This window comes from Podarcis raffonei, chromosome 9 (genome assembly GCF_027172205.1).
Source record: "Podarcis raffonei isolate rPodRaf1 chromosome 9, rPodRaf1.pri, whole genome shotgun sequence".
Taxonomy (NCBI): Eukaryota; Metazoa; Chordata; class Lepidosauria; order Squamata; family Lacertidae; genus Podarcis; species Podarcis raffonei.
The window spans coordinates 72,170,463-72,191,513 of NC_070610.1; positions in this window are offsets into that span (position 1 = coordinate 72,170,463).

The window sequence follows — 21,051 nt, forward strand, 5'->3', positions numbered from 1 at the left end:
TCATTCCAATTTTTACTAGTTATGCCAGTAAGAGATGCTCCTGCTGTTATTTTTTGCTGTTCTTCCTTTGATTGCAGCACTAAAAAGGTTTTTTTTTTAATGCTATTAATTGATGGCTTTAAACTCTGCTTGATGGTTTTAGCCTTACCGTTAGCCATGTTGTAAACTGTTACAACTGAAAGGGGGGCTATAAATACTAGTTTAATTAAAAACAAACAAACAGTTTTATTATCCACTTCTGAATGTGAGAAAATTATATATATATATATATATATATATTATGCATACACCCCCCCCCATGATATCAAGTAAGACCGACATTCATTATAAAGTAGGATGCATTTCTTGAGATATTTCCTTTACAATTGAATTACAAAGGTTACTGTTGCTTTCTTTTATAAAGTGTGCAAAATATCTAAACACAAGCCCTCTCTACAAGCTTACAGTCTAAAGGCTAACACAGATGGAAAGAAGAATCAAATCAGGAAATTGTCCATTTTTAAAAGAATATTCTGTGTGTGTCACAAACAAATAAAAAAGGGGAAGTACATATATCATCTCCACTTTTGATTCATGGAGTCTTTCTCACAGTTCATTTATATTTGGGGCTGATAATAAGGCAGGTGTAAAGGGGCAAATTTATTACAGTCATGGGTTGGGCTGAGACCAAGGAGCAGAGCCATCTTTGAGCTCTCAGGTCATATTTCTGGGAATCTGATATGGGACAGTGGATATGCTGCTTGTCAACATGCTTAACGTACTCATGAGTGGAGAACCTGCTGCCCTCTAGATGTGTTGGGCTCCATCTCCCATAAAACTCAGCCAACATGGCTCATGATAGGAGTGGGGTGGGAGCTGTGGTCCAATAACTTCTGGAGGATCACAACCACCTCATCTCTGCATTGAAAGAACCATAAGACTTGGAAGCAGGTCTCTAGGAACATCATAATGGGTTGTGTTTAGTTTGGTGAGGGTAAAGGTAATGGGACACAGGTGGCGCTGTGGTCTAAACCACAGAGTCACTTGGGCTTGCCGATCATAAGGTCAGCAGTTTGACTCTGTGCAATGGGATGAGCTCCCGTTGCTTTGTTCCAGCTCCTGCCAACCTAGCAGTTCAAAAGCATACCAGCACGAGTAGATAAATAGGTACTGCTGCGGTGGGAAGGTACCATATTTTTCGCTCTATAACACGCACCCGGCCATAACACGCACGTAGTTTTTAGAGGAGGAAAATCCGTAGGCATGCCACCCGTAGGCATTCCCTCCATAACACGCACAGACATTTCCCCTTACTTTTTAGGAGGAAAAAAGTGAGTGTTATGGTGCAAAAAATATGGTAAATGGTGTTTCTGTGTGCTCTGGCACTCATCATGGTGTTTTGTGCACCAGAAGAAGTTTAGTCATGCTGGCCACATGACCTGGAAAAGCTGTCTACAGACAAACGCTGGCTCCCTTGGCCTGAAAGCGGAGATGAGTGCCACACCCCATAGTCGATGTTGACTGGACTTAACCATCCAGGAGTCCTTTACCTTTAGTTTGGTGACTTGCTATTGAGTTAGAAGAGTTATAACTGTAGCAGAAACACACGTAGGTTCACGGAAGGGAAATGTTTTGGTAAACACCAGTAGCTGAAGTCATTTTGAGAAGAGCAGTCGAAGAACTGCATGATGTTATGTTGAAGCTTGTTTGTCCCATAATCCAGTCTCCCGTGGTGTCACTGTTAAAGCAGTGAATATTACAGTCACGATTTCCATACCACCCTGAACCTCTTGGAGCAAAGTCAGGCTATAAAGAAGAGGAAAAACCTTCAAGATGAATCCAGCAACTTCCAAAATCTAATACATTTGGTTCAGGCAGTACTTCCTTCTCTAGCAACACGACCTGAGCATTGCTTTCCTCCCCTGGAGGTGGAAAGAGAGACTCTTAGCTGTTGCTCGATACGGGAAGAACAATTCCCTGCGGCAGGTGAGAAGTGGCAATCAGAGCCAAGAGGTATGAAAAGTGAAGTGCCCTTCCAGAGCTCTGAGCCTGGGGAACTGCAGTCTTAAGTGGTGGCGACAACACTCCTTGGTGTGAGCTAAATCAAATGTGATAAAAGCCTTAATGACACGAAACAGGAGTTGGCTGCAGAGGCAGGCAAAGTCAGGCCTCATAAGGTCACACACCTCCCATTGAATTATCCAACTGGACACCCCACCCCAATCTTTGATGTCCATTTGTAACTGGGAATGGAAGTTGTGGGTCATTCTTGCTTCCAAGTGTTCTCATGAGGAGTGAGAGTGTAAGGAGCTCGTCCTACACTCGAGTAGGACCCTAGCAGAGACACATGCCTGACTGGCATGTTCTCTGCCTCCTGGACGTTCATTTGGGAGCTTCAAAAGCTTTCTTCTCCCAGAACATCACAGCGACTGATGCCAACAGACACCGGCACACTTTGGGATCCGCAGAGTCTTCGCAGTTGCATAACAGACCTCAGCTAATCTACTTTATTTACATGCACAGTAAACACACACGGAGCACTGCAACATGGCTCCGTCTCTCTATAGCATCAGACAGCAAGAGAAAAAGAACAAAGGGCAATAGTCCCACTTCATGGAACACAGTAACCCAAACATCCTGTCTCCATCACTTCCCACTCTGTGGAGACAAAACATTTACCATCATGTGAAAGACAAAAATCCCATGACTGCAATCATGGAGCAGGAATTCTAACAGAGAGACCCTGTATGTTTCATTTCAATAGAGAGCAGGTGAGAGATGCTGTGCTGCTTTGCACAACTGACAAAGCAGAGGTGAGGTGCTCTTTTGCTAAGGAACAAACCCCAGAGGGTTAGCCATGAAACCTAGGAACCACAAAGTCAACAAAGGTTCCCAAATTATCTTGCAGTCCAAGACAGGGATGGGGAACCAATGGCCCATGAGCTACCCTTCCATGGGTCTCATGAGGTCATTTCCCCAAAGCCATGCCCACCTGCCACACACTGACCCCCTGCTTGTTAGTGTCCAGGTCACCGTCTTAATTTTGGATCACAACAGAAACAGGCTAGGATTCAAGCGAAATCTGGGGGCTTGGGCAGGATTAACACACTTTTATATTAATTAAATGTTTGCATATCAGATCTGGATATAGATATCATATTGCTATACTCAACAAATATTTGGAGCCTATTTTCAAACCCAGAGGACATTTGTGGAATATTCACCATCAAACTTTGCAGAGAATAATTTTGAGGTTTGGGAGGTAAGCGAAATGGTCCAACATACACACACAATCACCAACCAGCTAAAGATTGCCTCACCCTGTATATAACCAACCACCTGCAGAGGAGGACTTCCTGCAGATACCATCTGATAGAGTAGCCTTATTGGAGTTCACCGATTGGGTCTGCGTTGCTCTGGGACAGGAGGAAGGAAGTCAAAATGACACCGAGTTGGTTCAAAGAAAGAGTTTATTCTGCTCTCCGGATAGCAGAAGGCACTTGCGTGGTGAGTCCACAGCAAGTCCAAAGAAATGACAGGTTTCATGCAGTTTATATATCCTCTAGGCACCCTCTCACTCCTCCCCTAGGAGCCCAACCACGTTGGCCTACGTACGCAGGTTGACATCACATATGTTCCTGCTCTGGTACTCTCAACCATAAAAGGATCTTCCTTCCTGTACTTCTGACCATAAAAGGATCTTCCTCTTCCTACTCTTATCTGGGACGAGGTCACCATCTCCGGGAACACGCTTTGGCGTTTGTTCCCGGACTTGGGTTTATATGTGTCAGAGTGTGTCCAGGACATAAGATAAAGCACAGACGTGTCTTCTCTCTGTTCTGTTCTACTACTGGTACAGTGAAGGCCATAGTTGCTGTCACAACTGATAAAGGAGAGGGCTCTGAGCACTTGTCTATACAGCCGGGCTTTTGTTTATGCATTGAGCTCAGAGTTAATGGATTTTAGCTAAGGAAAAATAGGGATTTTGGTGCAGTTTCAAACTGCCTGCACAGTCAGTTTTGGGTTTTGGAAACCCATTCCTTCAGTAGGAGGTCCATTCTGTATGATGAAGGAATCAAGCTTTTAGCATGGTGGAAACAATCCTTTGGAATTCCCTCCAGATGGGCACCATCACTATCTATTGCCTTTTTTGGTACCCATTGAAGAACTTTCTCAACAAGCCTTATAACTGGAAGGTTGCTTTCTGTCTTGGATTTGAAACGGCTTTAATTATTTTTATATATGATTTTGATTTTTTTTTGGGGGGGTTATGTTTTACTGTGGATGCATTTATTGCCCTCATTCTTAATTGTGAAATCACGTTGAAATGATTCAAATGTAATATTTTATAAATGGAAATAAATAAATAAATAAACCTTAATGAAATCAGTTCATTCCTAATGAGATGACTAACCCCCCCCCCAAAAAAAACAAATGAAAAGATGCCAAAGATGGCTGCTGATTGGGCAGAGATCAGAACTTGAACAAAGTAGGCAAGGCAGCATTGAACACCAGGGGACAGTCTGACCTGCCTTGAAAGCTCTGCTCCTCTGGGGAATAAAACCCTAGCTGTTCATTGAAAGTGACTTCATCTAGGCAAAGGAGGGAGGGAGGAAAGTGCTGAAGACTAAAAGGTAAGACTTCTATTGGGTTTGCTCCTTTGATATTTATAAATAGTTATTCTTAAGTTTTGAAGATGAAAGTGTATTGTCATGGGGTGGGTGGTTAAGGTCCTGTCCTAGTTCACTACCCAGCAATTAGATAACAAAGAACAATGGCAAGCTTCCAGCATAGAAGGTGGGATGGATATTATCATCATCTGACACTCCCCAGGCTACCTGTTCTGTTCCTTTCGTTGCCTTTCTTTTAAAGGAAGATATACTTAGTCAGACCATTGGTCCATTCAGCTCAGTTCAGTCGTGCCTCGGAAGTTGAACGGAATCCGTTCCGGAAGTCCGTTCAACTTCCAAAACGTTCAGGAACCAAGGCACGGCTTCCAATTGGCTGCAGGAGCTTCCTGCAGCCAATCAGAAGCTGCAGAAGTCACAACTGATGTTCGGGTTCCAAAGAATGTTCACAAACTGGACCACTCACTTCTGGGTTTGTGGCGTTCAGGATCCAAAACATTCGTCTTGCAAGGCATTCGACTTCCGAGGTATGACTGTAGTTGGAAAAGGTTCAGAAAAGGGCGACTAACTTATCAAGGCAATTGAACGACTTGCCAAGAGGAAAGGTTGCAACATTTGGGAGTGTGGAGAAAAGGCCAGTAGGAGGGGGACGTGACAGAATTGTATGAAATTCTGCATGGCTTGGAGAAAGAGGATAGAAAAAATGTTTTTCTTCCTCCCTCATAAGATTAGAACTCATGAAATGGACATTCAATGAAATGGACTGTTGGAATATTTGGGAAAGGTGAAGGACTTCTTTTTACAGTGCATAGTTAATCTATGGTACTCGCTTCCACAGGAGGCAGGAACGACCACCAACCAAGAGGGCTTCCAGAGAGGATTAGACAAATTCACATAGGAGAAGGATATCAATGGCAAATAGCCAGGATGGCTCTGCTCTGACTCCACAGTTGGAGGCAGCAAAGCTTCTGAATAACAGTTGCTGGAAACCGCAGGCAAGCAGAGTGCTCTTGTGTTCGAATCCTGCTTGCAGGTTTCCCATGAGCATCTGGTTGGTGGTGTCTGGAACCCCTGCTTTGGGCAGTGAGATGTGGCTCTTCAGAGAGCCAGCATGGTGGGGTGGGGTGGTGGACTCGTAATCTGGTGAACCAGGTTCACGTCCCCGCTCCTCCACATGTAGCTGCTGGGTGACCTTGGGCCGGTCACACTTCTCTGAAGTCTCTCAGCCCCACTCACCTCACAGAGTGTTTGTTGTGGGGGAGGAAGGGAAAGGAGAATGTTAGCCGCTTTGAGGCTCCTTAGGGTAGTGATAAAGCAGGATATAAGGCTTGCTGATCAAAATCCCCGCAACAGGGTGAGTTCCCGTTGTTTGGTCACAGCTCCTGCCCACCTAGCAGTTCAAAAGCATGTCAAAATGCAAATAAATAGGTACCGCTCCGGTGGGAAGGTAAACGGCGTTTCCGGGCGCTGCTCTGGTTCGCCAGAAGTGGCTTAGTCATGCTGGCCACATGACCCGGAAGCTGTATGCCGGCTCCCTCGGCCAATAAAGCAAGATGAGCGCCGCAACCCCAGAGTCATCCATGACTAGACCTAATGGTCAAGGGTACCTTTACCTTTAACATTACTCTGAGAATGACTAGCATTGGATACAGCTCTATCTGTGTCTGTCTGTCTAAAATGACTACAGTTTATCCCACCGCAAAATACCATGTTGCGTCCTGAGGGGGAGAGAAGAAGCCTGGAAAACTGCCCACCATCTAACATCTAGTATTCTATCTGAACTGACTTCTCTCTCATCCACCCCCACCAAACCATTTTGCCCAGAAGACAGAAGCGGGGGAACCTCTGGCTCTCCAGATGTTGTCAGACTACAACTCCCAACAGTCTTGACTGTTGGCTGTGCTGGCTGGGGTTGATGGGAGCTGTAGTTCAGCAATTTCTGGAGGGCCAAAGGTGTCTCACCCTTGACTGAGGGGGACAGAGGTGTCGTTTTCAAACTTCCCCAGTCCTTATCTCAGCTGTTTTATTATATCATTTTAATTGGTGCTTCTTGTTCTAACATTTCTATGTCATATTTTTGGCACTTCTTTGCGAGGTGTGTCTGAAAAACAGCATATAAGCACATTTTTAAATAAGACTGATAATAAGGATGATGCTTCAGGTGATAATCATAACTGATAATCACAATAAATTAATTAAAGTATATATCTCTGAATGCTGAGCCTAGAGACAGGCTACATGAAACTTTTATCTAACTCGTCTGTCTAGGTCATTTATTGTAATTGAGGGCAATTCCACCCTTTAGATTGTTCATGAATGGAAAGTACGAAGTACCCCAAAATTCACAGCAATTACCAGGAATTAACTCAGTAAACTATGGCTGTGGTTGGGCTTTAAATTCAATTCCCTTGGAAGGATAGCTTAGCAATAAATGAATGCCTGCCAAGCTGTAAATCCCTAAGGGGAGAAGCTGTTACAGATAGCCTATGGAAACAAACAGAGGCCAGCTATTCATAGGTGCAGCTGAAAAGCATCCATCATCATTACTAGCATCATGCAGTTGCCTTAACTTTCTTTTCACATATTAATGGTACAGAGAGAGAGAGAGAGAGAGAGAGAGAGAGAGAGAGCGCGCTGGTAGAAAGGTGTGCCTCTAAGCCAGGGGTCAGCAAACTTTTTCAGCAGGAGACTGGTCCACTGTCCCTCAGACCTTGTGGGAGGCCAGACTATATTTTGAAAGAAAAAAAATAAACGAATACCTATGCCCCACAAATAACCCAGAGATGCATTTTAAATAAAAGGACACATTCTACTCATGTAAAAACACGCTGATTCCCAGACCATCCGCAGGCCGGATTTAGAAGGCGATTGGGCCGGATCCAGCCCCGGGCCTTAGTTTGCCTACCTATTCTCTAAGCTTTCTAATGCATGTCTAAGACAGGACCACACCAACTATCCACGCATCAAAATATGGGGAGAGAAAGCAGTGCTATTGAGAAGCTTGGTAGAAAAATTATTTGCTAAAAGAAAGAAAATCCTTTGCTTTCACATATTATGCCTGTTTCCTTCCCTGTGATCCCAGCCAACAGGGGTGTCATTAGCAGATGCAGCGCTGGGGTGCAACTATCTGTCCAGCGCCCCCAAATTACCACTGATAGTGGGGAGGGTGAAGTTGCACACTGTCAGCCATGGGGGGGGGACGCGCACAACTCTCCCCCATGCCTCTGTGGGAGAGCAATCCCCGCAGAGGCTTGGGAGGCAAGCTGCGCGCCCACCAGTCATATAGTTGGCGGGGCGCAGCTTCCATCGTAAGCATAGCTGTCAACATTTCCTTTTTTAAAAGGGAAATTCCCTTATTCCGCATAGAATTCCTCGCAAGAAAAGGGAAAAGTTGACAGCTATGATCCTAAGCCTCTGTGGGGATCACTTGTTGGGATTTTTTTTTTAAAAGATATTTATTAAAGTTTTCAATTTTTTATACAAACAAAAAACAAACAAAAAGATTTTAAAAAAATATAGTTCATAAAGTATACTTTTCAATAACAAATTTCTCTGACCTCCTCATACCTCCCCTTCTTGTATTCCATTTCAGATTATTTGTTCAGCAAATCCTTAACTTAAAGCATTACAGCTTATAATATCACCTTATTTTCTATCCAAACCCTTTTTTTTTCATCCATGTTCCTTTATATCATTACAGCTAGAAACCGCTCAATTTCAATCCAACATCATTCAGCATTCCTTAATTTTACAATATTTCTGTAAATAGTCCTTAAATTTTTTCCAGTCTTCTTCTGCCGACTCTTCTCCCTGGTCACGGATTCTGCTCGTCATTTCTGCCAATCCCATACAGTCAATCACACTTGTTGGGATTTTTGACTACATGTCATTCTGTGCAGCTTCACACGGAGTCAGTGAAGCGTTGGCCGAAAGCCAAGATGACTGAGCAGAGAGGAGTTATCTGCCTAAAGATATGAGACCTTGGATACAGCTCTACCATTGGTTGAGGTCTCACACAGGCATGATGACTTATGACCTCACTGACTGGAGTGTGTGTTGGTCAGTGTGGTGTTCTGAGTTCTGAGAGTCATTTGGAGTTTGTTAAGAGAGAGCTAGTTAAGATAATAACACATCTAAGTAACCAAGTTACTAGTAGCAGCGTCTTGTTCCTGCTTTGTTCATCCTGCCTGCAACTGATTGCTTTCTGGAACTCTGCGTATGCTCTGCTAAGATCTGGCTAAGGTCCTGCAACAGGTCAAAGTTGCAAAACACCAATATCGCTCTCCTCCTGCGGAGGCTTGGGAGGCAAGCTGCATGCCCGCCAGCCATATGGTTGACGGGGCGCAGCTGGTGGGCGTGCAGGGAAAGGGGAAGCTGCGCAGCTCCCCCACTCACTGGGGTGCCCCCGAGAGGCTGGCGCCCTGGCGCAACGCACCACTAAGCCCTATGGGAAAGACGGCTCTGCCAGCCAACCAAGTGTTATGCAGTAAATGCCATGATGTCACAGCAACACACAGCAAATCAGATTTGAGTATGATGATGCCACAGAGCCAAATCCAGTTGGCTAAATGGCATCTTTCTTGAAGCCAGTTCAGAGCGAGGGACTTTGTTCAGAATGGGTGTCGTGGAGAGAGCAGAGCTTCAGATATTTTTTGCTCCTGTTGGCAGCACCTTGAGGAATCGCTGCAGCAGGGAGCATGCGTTGTGAAGAGTGAAAATGTTTCCGTTCAGCCCTAGTCACAGAGCCTGACTTAGCCTGCCACAGTGCCACAGAATCAAATTTGTCATTTCCTCAGGCAATCTACTGCTCAGGAACAGGGAAACAGCTGAAAAAGAAAATAGTTTTCTTCTTCTTCTATTGTGCTTCACACAAGTTTGTCATCATTGCTAAGCTCCGTATTTCTTCAGTACATATTTCTTCAGAGCCAGTGTGCTGTAGTGGTTAGAGTGTTAGACTAGGAGCTGGGAGAACAGGGTTCAAATCCGTGCTCAGCTATGAAGCTCACTGGGCGACCTTGGGCCAGTCACTGCCTCTCAGCCTAACCTACCTCACAGGGTTGTTGTAAGGAGTAAACAAGGAAGGGGAGGCCACATTGAGGTAAAGGTGGAGTATAATGCAATCAATAAATCGAGTCATAATTCTTCAAATACCACCTTGGCATTTCTACTCGAAGTGAAAGGTAGTGCATAGATTATTTTGATGATGATGAATAGCAACAACAACTTTACTAAAAATAGGAATGTGCACAAGTGCATACCTTGGAGGTTGACATTTGCAAGTGAAAGGAATTCATTTTTGCAGACATCTGATCCTTGAAGGTTAGAGATTAAAAAGCCAGATCTAAGATCTATTATGGCCTTGGTCCCCCTAGAGTCCTTTACAATTAATTTGGTAGAAACAGAGTTTCAGGTATTGTTAATGTGCAGCGATGAATAACATTTCCATTTGAACATGAGCAGTGCAACTGGAGGTATGATCAAAGATCATGCCTGGGCTTACTGAAGAGCAGCTCAGCTAATTAAAATTGGGGAGCGCTCCCCCTCCCCAAGTGTCAACAGAAGATGATTGGTATGGTAGGTGGATGAATTTCCCCACTCTGCTTTTATCATACGCATAATATAATTACATCCTGACTTTTGCTCACCTCTATTTTTTTTGTTTTTTGTTTTAAAAAGGATGTCGAATTAGCACTAAAAAAAAATTACCACTTTTCTGCTGATCACTGCTTAGCAAGGTATTCCTCTCCAGAGGTTTATTATCTTTAATAGCACTCTCATTATATAAGGCAATCAATTACCTGCATCGCTCTAAAAGTCCACAGAGGTTGCTAAAATAACTCTGGAGGCCACAGCAGAGAAATAGGACAATAATGGAATGATTAAATGTAACCCTTTCTAGGGCATCCAGAAGCAACAAAGGGGCAAAGCTCCTGCTGTGCCTTTAATTGTGGGGTAGGAAAGGTCATTGTGGTCTTTGCGTTTCTTTATGGGGGCAGCTGGGCCTACAGTCATTTATTTTATGGGGCAGGGAGGCAAAGAAGGGGACGTGTGGGTGCGGGCTTTCTGGAACCCTGCTGTTGTGAGGCAAGCAATATAGATAGAGGCCTGGGGGCCAATTGCAGCAGACCAGACCTCTCCATCTGGCCCTCAGGACTCTCCCCAGGCAACAGCTACCCTCCCTAGACCACACACTTTACTGCCTCTGCTTTGCACCCTCCTTGAGTGTTTTTTCCCATTGTCCTTGGACTCTGATAATGTTTCTTGAAGGATGGAGAGGAAGGTGTTGAGTGTGTTTAGAAATCAGCCCATTATGCAGAGGTAAAGTTTGCATTCATTGCTGTGCCCATTTCCCGCTCTGGCTCTGCATACCGCTAACATGGAACCCACTCCGCCAAGGGTTGCCTAGAATGGGATGTGACTGACAGGAGTGCCAAGTTGGCCCTGCGACCATGGGTGACCAGGGCCGTGGGTGACATGCAGCTTGCAGGGCCCTGGCACCAAAATTTGTGGGTGCCCGGCCCCTTCATGGGGAATTTTGTGTCTCACGATCTAGGTGGCTCCCAGACTTAATACAAGCAGCAAGTAGACGTCTTTAGTTTTCAAGCAGATTTATTATACACAGTAATTACACTCAAAACAGCTCCCATGGCTCCTGCCTCTTTCAAGATGTTGAGGCATCTGAGCTCCGATTCCGACGCCAACAGGATGTTCACCAGAACCCTGCCTTTCACTTTCTTGATTGATGCCTTTCCCTGACCCTAGTTAACCCACGAGCACAAGGAGATTCTAGCTGTTCTACTACTTCTGATGAATCAAACCTCCCCCCCCCATGTTATTGTTAGCGACCGCTTATCAGCGACTTGGCCTCTCTCCAGCCTCCTTTCACTTTCATGAGAATTTATCTCTTCTTTTCCTGCTGAGGAGGAGAGGGGTTGCTGGTGACTGGTTTCAAACTTCTGAGAAGGAAGCAAAACTACTTCTTCCTCCTCTGACTCTCTGTTCCTCTCAGCCTCCTCATTGTCACTCTGGGGAGCCCTGTCCCTGACATTGTTCGTGCTTGGGCACCCAGGGCCCCAGGGAGTTGGCACCTATGGTGTCTGAAAAGGTTTCCCTACCTCACTGCTCTGGGATCCTACCCAAACTGTACCATCTGGCCATACCAACCTTCAACCCTCAGCTAAGTTGGTGACATACAGCATGTAGATGCACAGAAGGCCCAAGATATTTTGCTGTCTGAGGTGCAAACAAGATGGCGCCCTAGCCTACTTGGAGCTTTCCAGTGGTGAACGGGTGTTGAATCTTAATTCAATGCTGGGGGGAGAGCGCAAAATATGGTTTGAAGCTCAACATCAAAAAAATGAAGATCATGGCCACTGGTCCCATCCAGTGGCGTAGCGTGGGGGGTGCAGGGGGGGGCGGCCGCACCGGGCACAACATCTGGGGCTTAGGGTTAGGGGGCGCAAATCCACAGGTTAGGGGGTGCAAATCCACGGGTTAGGGGGCGCAAATTACTTGCCTTGCCCCGGGTGCTGACAACCCACGCTACGCCACTGGTCCCATCACCTCCTGGCAAATAGAAGGGGAAGAAATGGAGGCAGTGAGAGATTTTACTTTTTTGGGCTCTATGATCACTGCAGATGGTGACAGCAGCACAAAATTAAAAGACGCCTGCTTCTTGGGAGAAAAGCAATGACAAACCTAGACAGCATCTTAAAAAGGAGAGACATCACCTTGCCAACAAAGATCCGTATAGTTAAAGCTATGGTTTTCCCAGTAGTGATGTATGGAAGTGAGAGCTGGACCATAAAGAAGGCTGATCGCCGAAGAATTGATGCTTTTGAATTATGGTGCTGGAGGAGACTCTTGAGAGTCCCATGGACTGCAAGAAAATCAAACCGATCCATTCTTAAGGAAATCAGCCCTGAGTGCTCACTGGAAGGACAGATCGTGAAGCTGAGGCTCCAATACTTTGGCCACCTCATGAGAAGAGAAGACTCCCTGGAGAAGACACTGATGCTGGGAAAGATGGAGGGCACAAGGAGAAGGGAACGACAGAGGACGAGATGGTTGGATAGTGTTCTTGAAGCTACCAGCATGAGTTTGACCAAACTGCGGGAGGCAGTGGAAGACAGAAGTGCCTGGCGTGCTCTGGTCCATGGAGTCACAAAGAGTCAGACACGACTAAACGACTAAACAACAACAACAATGGGACAGCATCCACCACCACACTTGAGGGCACGTGGAGAAGTTGTATTTGTCCTCCTACTCCCTGTCCTGCTCCACACTGTTTCTTTTTTCTCTGGTTTGTGTTCTTTCTCCCCAGCCACAAGATGCCTTGGGTGTTCTCCTGGATTCCCACATGGCCTAGACTTCTAGGGGAGACGAAGCCTCTTCGTAATATATCTCCAGCTGCCAGAACATCTTCCCTAGAGGTTTCACACTTTCCCAACTTTCACTGCTGAGCTCGCATGGCATTTTTCTCTGGCTCTGTGTGGGCGCATGTTATGGGCATGAATGAATGCAAAGCCAAGGCTGAGAAAAGCTACAAGAGCTAAAATTCTCCCTACTACACAAATCACTTTCTGCAATTTGCTTTTCACATGCTATTTGAACTGAGAACTATATCGCAAAATTCAGAGAAGTAAAAATTAGAAGGATAATTATGTTCCAAGCCATGCATTAGTCTGGGAGGTGCAAATTAGGCGAGTTTACTTAAAAATGCAGATCAAACAAAATTCTCCCCCTCCCTGCTTTGAACATCAGTGTTTCCTTGAAGTGTGTCCCAGACATCTGATGGAATATTTACTGTACAATTGCAGTAATGCCTTTTTTAAAGTTTCTTTTTTAAAAAGAATCTGTATCTTTTGTATTTTATCTTATCTTGGTGTACACTGCTTCAATAGCTTTGACTGTTTATAAATCTGTAAAATGATAAAATATGTAAATGAAAGGAACCATCGTTTTACTTTCCATGGGGCTTACTCCTGGGTTATAATTATTATTATTCTCCAGGGCTGGGAAATAAGCAAAGTCGCCTGGTCTTTCTCCTTTCAACTTTATGCAAACTCCAAGGTTGTCTCTCAGGTGGCCGTGACATGGTGTTTGCTCCCTTATTAAGCACTGACTTGAAATCAATTACCACCACTTTGGATAAACTCCAAAGGTGCTGATTCAAGCAGCATTTTTCATACTCCCCCCCTTGCTTCCCACTTTTCATGCTCTGCCACATGCCAGGAGATAAAAAGTTAGGAGTTCGAGATTAAAACTTCTGGAGCTTTTGGCACCTGCTCCATCCAGAGTTCAACAAGCGACACAATCATTATCCGCCCTGAATGAAGATTCCCTCTCTCACACTTTTCTCACCATCTTCACTCTTGTCCCTTGGGGTCAGCATCTAAGACAGTTCCATGCCTCTGCCTCATTAGCTTCATCTGCACTACTTCTCCTTCTTCTGTGTCTTGAATGAATTGGGGGGAAAGGGAATGGGAGCGGGGAAGAAGAAGATCAAGGCAACATCTCATGACCCTCTTCAGGAAGAAACTCAGAGGTGGCAATGGAAGAAGCGAAGGAGGAAAGCCGTTAGTGACCCAATGAGTGTTGCGCTGTAGGAATTAACATTACGGAAATACAAAAGGGAAAGGGGAGAACGGGTCTCATGTGGAATTTGAGAACTCATTTAGATACCGGGGATAAGTTTCAGTGTTATCCTGGAGGGAAGAAGAAAGCTGACCAGTTTTAAATACAGATGTCTTCCATTTTCAGAGAAGTGAATGAGCTTTCCTTTTGCCATAAACACAGACCCCCCCAGGTGTCCCTAATTTCCAGGGACATTTCTGGATTTACAGAAGCCATCCCGGTTTCAGATTTGTTGTTTTTTTTTAATTGGGTTTTTATAACCAAGAATAATGTTATACAAACCAAGTTTTCTTGTGTCATTTGTATATCACAAAAATAGCACAATTAATGTGGAAAAATATCTACAATACATGTTTCATTATTAGTGGTCAAGGTGTAAGTTCTTGGTTTATGAAATGGTTTAAACAATTAAGAAGAAGAAGGGGGGGCTGCCTTCAGCTGTTTTCTAAAGGTTGCATGGTTAATTATCTCCTTGGCTTGGGGGTCACATAACTCTATACCTTCCAACATTTCTCCAATGAAAATGGGGATATCCTAAGGAAAAGGGGGACATTCCGGGATCTCGCCACTCCCCCCTCACCCCCTTTTTTTCTCCCCCCTTTCTTTTATTTTTATGATATACAAATGACACAAGAAAGCTTGGTTTGTATAACATTATCCTTGGTTATAAAACCCAATTAAAAAACAAAAAAAACCAAATCTGAAACTGGGAAACTCAGTTCTTTTATGGAGTTAGCTAGCCCATCTCCCAGGTCACATGCAGGGGGAGGAAGCTCCAGAGCAGTGGAAAGCCACTCCCGAATTTAGGAGGGGGGGGGTGTTGCGGGCTCATGACCCCGCCCACACGCACTCTCGCGGGGCTGGTGTCAGCCCCGCGGGAACCAGGGATTCCCTCTTAGTATTCATCTCCTGCAGCCTCAGCCAATCAGCTGGCAGCAGGGGCGGGCCGACCTAGGGGCACTTAAGGTCGGGGCAGCCCTTGGCTCGCCCCTTTTCCTCCTTCGCAGCAGCTGTGTTTTCCCACCCACCCGCCCTTTAGGTTAGCATTCAGACTTTGCTATGGGCTTTGGCTGGTCGCCGCAAGGGGCCTGGTAGGAGTTTTTCCATTTGGCTAATTGGCTGGAATTTTGAAGCCACTTGGTTTTTTCGCCTACCTCGTAGCAAACGTCACAACTTCTTGGTCTTGGCGGTTAGGCATTGGCCGGGGTATTGTTATGCAAATGAGATCGGGGGGGAGGAACGCCATCACCTCCCCCACTTCTTGAAGGGTAGTTCGTTAAAGGACTCCGAGGGGCGTCGCCTCGTCCGAAACCTACGGAGGCTAGGGCCTAAAGCGCGCTCCCGAGCGGTAACCCCTCGGGGAGCGCCTAGGGATGTGCATCTCGGGGGCTCCCCCTGCTGGTGTTTAACCCTTCCCAGTTAGAACCGGATAGTCTGTTAGGGCCAATGCCTAAGCCAATACCGCTCTTTCCTGTAATCAATAAAGTTGTGGCCATTTTTCGCCCATTAACCTAAATTCTGGTGTCCTGTGTCTTTATTTACTCCATCTGTGGGAGGGGGAGGGAATAGCCACGCAACAGGAAGTTACACTGACTAGATATCCCCCTGCCTGTGCTTACTCTAGGGAAATAAGGAATGTTGCACTTGACTGTACCAATGGATTGCATCCCACATCTATCAGCCCCTGTTTTAGAAATGCTTTCTGTATGTCAGAGGGGAAAGCATTCCATAGGAGAGGGAGACGACAGCAGGAAATGCCCATTTTTTGGTCATCCAGTGATATTCTGCAGGATATGTTACCGTGAGAAAAATGTCCCCAGATCATCTTAATATGCTTATAGGTTTATACATGGGCAGGCGGTCTTTCAGATAAGCTGGTCCTGAGTTGTTCAGGGCTTCATAGAATCATTGTAGAGTTGGAAGGGACCTGAGGGTCATCTAGTCAAATCTTTTCCCCAATGTAGGGCTGCAACCCAAGACCCTGAGAGGAATGCTGTCATGCTCTTCCAACCAAGCTATCCCATGTACAGTAGCTGAAAGAGAAAACCTCATAGCCACAGGTACTTTGCCAACTGTACCACCCAATGAAAACGCAACATTTTCTGCTCCTAGCACTGATACCTCCTGACATTCTTCTCTAAAACCTTTAGCATCAGAGAACAGAAAGGGTTATCCTAAAGGTGGCTGGAAGAAAGTCTTTCATAACAATTAGCCAGGCAGTATCATCTAACACATTTTGAGCTGACAAGGTTCTTCCTCCGGGAATTCCATTACATGTGGAGGCCTGCAGAGACCCACTCACCCATCCCACAGAAAGATCTTATCAATTGAGTCAAACGTATTTATCATTATTCTACATTTTTGTATTATTTCTTTGTCATCGACATAATGAGCCTGCTCATTAGGTTAAAAATAATCTGTCTCTGCTGCTTAATGATCAGAATTTTTAAAGGATGTATAAAAATTAGAGCTGAGTAAAAAAAGGAAAAGGAAAAAAATCCCATTGTTTTTCTGCAAATGTTCTCAGCGATGCTGAAAAACACCTCCCCTCAGCAGTCCTTGCAGAAATGTTTGCTCATTCATTTTAAATTACTGTCATTCCAAATTACCCTTAGTTAATCCAAGTGATGTCATTGCATTACCAAATACCATAGATTATGTCACTTTGCAGTTGAGCTGAAACAAATGCAAACATTTCCACTGAATTAAAAGAATAAATCACTCTTTTCCATTTCAGCAGTGTTTGGGAGACAGAGCTGAAAACAGGGGTGAAAATATTTCCTCACTAATACCTATCAGGGATAAAGGACTTCCCGCCCTCACTCAGAATTGGATTTGCCATTACATGATCCCTGATTGGTTGTGATCACTTGCAGAAGGTGCAGGGAAGGAAGATGGCTAGGAAAAGTGACCATGAATGACAGCAAGACAGGGGCTTGATAGTTCTCCTCTTTCAACTGCTAGCCTGAGAAATTAAAATGAGGGACACCTGCATCCCAACAATGCATAGCTTTTGATGTCAGGAACTGCCTCATGGCAGTAAGTGCATAACTGCAACTTCCCAGTGAAGCACCGTGAACTGCTGGTCACTGCCCCACCCAGAGAAAAGCAAAACTTCAGTCCCTCAGTGAAGAAGGCAAGGAAGAAGTGACATGATAAAAGTTGATACAAATATTCATGGCATGGATAAAGTGGATAGAGAAAAGATTCTCTCATTCTCTCGTAACTGATGAGCATTCAGTGAAGCTGAACGTTGGAAGATTCAGGAAAGATAAAAGTATTTATCCATGTGGTGTATAAACGCTGGAACTTGGCCCCCTCAGGAGACAGTGATCGCCGCCAACGTGGATGGCTTTAAAAGAGTATTGGATGCATATAGTATTCTGCTAGAATGGGAAATAAAAGAACAGAAATTGTATGGCGGCGGTGCGGCGGCAGCGGGAGGCCCCATTAGCTAAAGTGGTACCTCAGGTTAAGAACAGTTTCAGGTTAAGAATGGACCTCCGGAACGAATTAAGTTCTTAACCAGAGGTACCACTGTAGAAACCACAGGAGGGGAAAGGGCTCTTCTGCTCAGGTATAGCTTGCAGGCTTCTCGCAGCCACATGGTTGGTCACAGCGAGAACAGAATTCTGGACTAGATGGGCCATCGGCCACAGGGTCTTGGGTTCCCCATCCCGGCCTCAATGGCAATTACAACAGAATATTTATTTTTCATAAAATAGAAACTTTTTGTTTGCTTTGTGTACCTCTCTCCATGTCAGGATGTTGTCAGCGGCTTGTGGTTGGTTGCCCAAGAAAATATAAAGACAAGGAGAAGTTTCTTACAATCTTTTTTTATTTCAAACTTTACAGAGAGAGGTTATAGAACCCAGTCTCTTGGAAAATGGCATTGTCTCGAGTGAATCTCCACCTCCACCCCCCTTCTCTCCTCATTCGTCATCATCATCATCACCACCCCCACTACAGGTGCTGCGACATGCCCTCTGTCTTTGAGCTCTTTGCTCTCCTACTTTTAAGGCTCGCCAGGTTCTGGGAGATGGTGGGTCTGGAATGCTTTTTAGTGACAACATGACAGCCAGCTGCTGCTCTGGTTCTACCTGCTCCTCTTCTCCCATTATTTCCCAACTTTTCCCCTCAGCTGCCTCTGAGCTGTGACCTCCAGCAAACCACTGTTGTGAATCTATACTGTCTTCCTCTTCCCCAGGAAGGGTCAGGATGGGGAGGCAGTCTCCACCATTCTTCCTCCTTTGCCCAGTCCCTGATACTCCATTTAAAGGGAATATTTCTTTCCGCAACAGATTTAAGCAAGCTCTGATCTGGCCTATTTATGTTTGTGTGGCTGTAGCCAATAACAGCCACTGTCCATTCATTTGGCTTCCAAAGGCATGGCCTGCACTACCAATTTATGCTCCAGCACAACTCTCCCTAGGTTCTGATATATACCTAGCAGTCGGACCTGGGCAACAGATCTTTAGGACAGCTTAATGACTGATTCTGCTGGATGAGAGATGGTGTTGAGAGGAAAAAATCCATACTTCAGAGCTGGCTTCAAAACCGGGGCTACTCAATCAGTAATTCCAAGAAGGGAGGGACAGCAAGAGTCTGGCCTCATATCATATTTATTGCTGTCGATGGCGCAGGGTTATGAAGACTCCTAGATTTACTTCCCCAAACAGTCTCTGTTTGTCATGGGGAAATGATGCTTGTAATGGGTACCAGTGGGGCAACAGATCTGGGACAATTGTTTGAAAATGTTGCCAAAGTCCGATGAAGGAGCTGCGCCCAAAGCTTGCTTCTCGCAAGAACAATTATGGGCAAAATATTGGCATGAATTCACACATCAATGTCTGGCCATCTTGGAGCAAGCTCAATGAGACACGGAAAATATACCTTCAGGGCATCTGTCACGGTCCGGTCTATGGGCGATCAAAGTCCCAGCTGAGGACGTCGGGACCGGGGGCAAGATGGTGGGGTGGAAGCAGGAGCAAGATTCCAGAAGTCAGGGGTCCAAGGGTCATAGAATCATAGAATCATAGAATCATAGAATCATAGAATCATAGAGTTGGAAGAGACCACAAGGGCCATCGAGTCCAACCCCCTGCCAAGCAGGAAACACCATCAGAGCACTCCTGACATATGGTTGTCAAGCCTCTGCTTAAAGACCTCCAAAGAAGGAGACTCCACCACACTCCTTGGCAGCAAATTCCACTGTCGAACAGCTCTTACTGTCAGGAAGTTCTTCCTAATGTTTAGGTGGAATCTTCTTTCTTGTAGTTTGGATCCATTGCTCCGTGTCCGCTTCTCTGGAGCAGCAGAAAACAACCTTTCTCCCTCCTCTATGTGACATCCTTTTATATATTTGAACATGGCTATCATATCACCCCTTAACCTCCTCTTCTCCAGGCTAAACATGCCCAGCTCCCTTAGCCGTTCCTCATAAGGCATCGTTTCCAGGCCTTTGACCATTTTGGTTGCCCTCCTCTGGACACGTTCCAGTTTCTCAGTGTCCTTCTTGAACTGTGGTGCCCAGAACTGGACACAGTACTCCAGGTGAGGTCTGACCAGAGCAGAATACAGTGGCACTATTACTTCCCTTGATCTAGATGCTATACTCCTATTGATGCAGCCCAGAATTGCATTGGCTTTTTTAGCTGCCGCGTCACACTGTTGGCTCATGTCAAGTTTGTGGTCAACCAAGACTCCTAGATCCTTTTCACATGTAGTGCTCTCAAGCCAGGTGTCACCCATCTTGTATTTGTGCCTCTCATTTTTTTTTGCCCAAGTGCAATACTTTACATTTCTCCCTGTTAAAATTCATCTTGTTTGTTTTGGCCCAGTTCTCTAATCTGTCAAGGTCGTTTTGAAGTGTGTTCCTGTCCTCTGGGGTGTTAGCCACCCCTCCCAGTTTGGTGTCATCTGCAAATTTGATCAGGATGCCCTTGAGTCCATCATCCAAGTCGTTGATAAAGATGTTGAATAAGACCGGGCCCAAGACAGAACCCTGTGGCACCCCACTAGTCACTCTTCTCCAGGATGAAGAGGAACCATTGATGAGCACCCTTTGGGTTCGGTCAGTCAGCCAGTTACAAATCCACTGAGTGGTAGCATAGTCAAGACCGCATTTTACCAGCTTCTTTACAAGAATATCATGGGGCACCTTGTCAAATGCCTTGCTGAAATCAAGGTAGGCTACATCCACTGCGTTCCCTTCATCTACCAGGCTTGTAATTCTGTCAAAAAACGAGATCAGGTTAGTCTGACATGACTTATTTTTCAGAAATCCATGCTGACTATTGGTGATCACAGCATTCCTTTCCAGGTGCTCACAGACTGTTTGCTTAATGATCTGCTCCAGAATCTTCCCTGGTATTGATGTCAGACTGACTGGGCGGTAATTATTTGGGTCCTCTCTTTTCCCCTTTTTGAAAATAGGGACAACATTTGCCCTCCTCCAGTCTGCCGGGACTTCGCCTGTTCTCCAGGAATTCTCAAAGATGACTGCCAGTGGTTCTGAAATCACATCTGCCAGTTCTTTTAATACTCTTGGATGCAGTTCATCTGGCCCTGGAGACTTGAATACATCTAGACTAGCCAAGTATTCTTGTACTATCTCCTTAGTTATTCTGGGCTGTGTTTCCTCTGCTGAATCATTTGCTCCAAATTCTTCAGGTCGGGCATTGTTTTCTTTATCGGAGAAGACTGAGGCAAAGAAGGCATTGAGGAGTTCAGCCCTTTCTGTGTCCCCTGTTTGCATTTCACCATCTTCTCCTCTGAGTGACCCCACTGTTTCTTTGTTCTTCCTTTT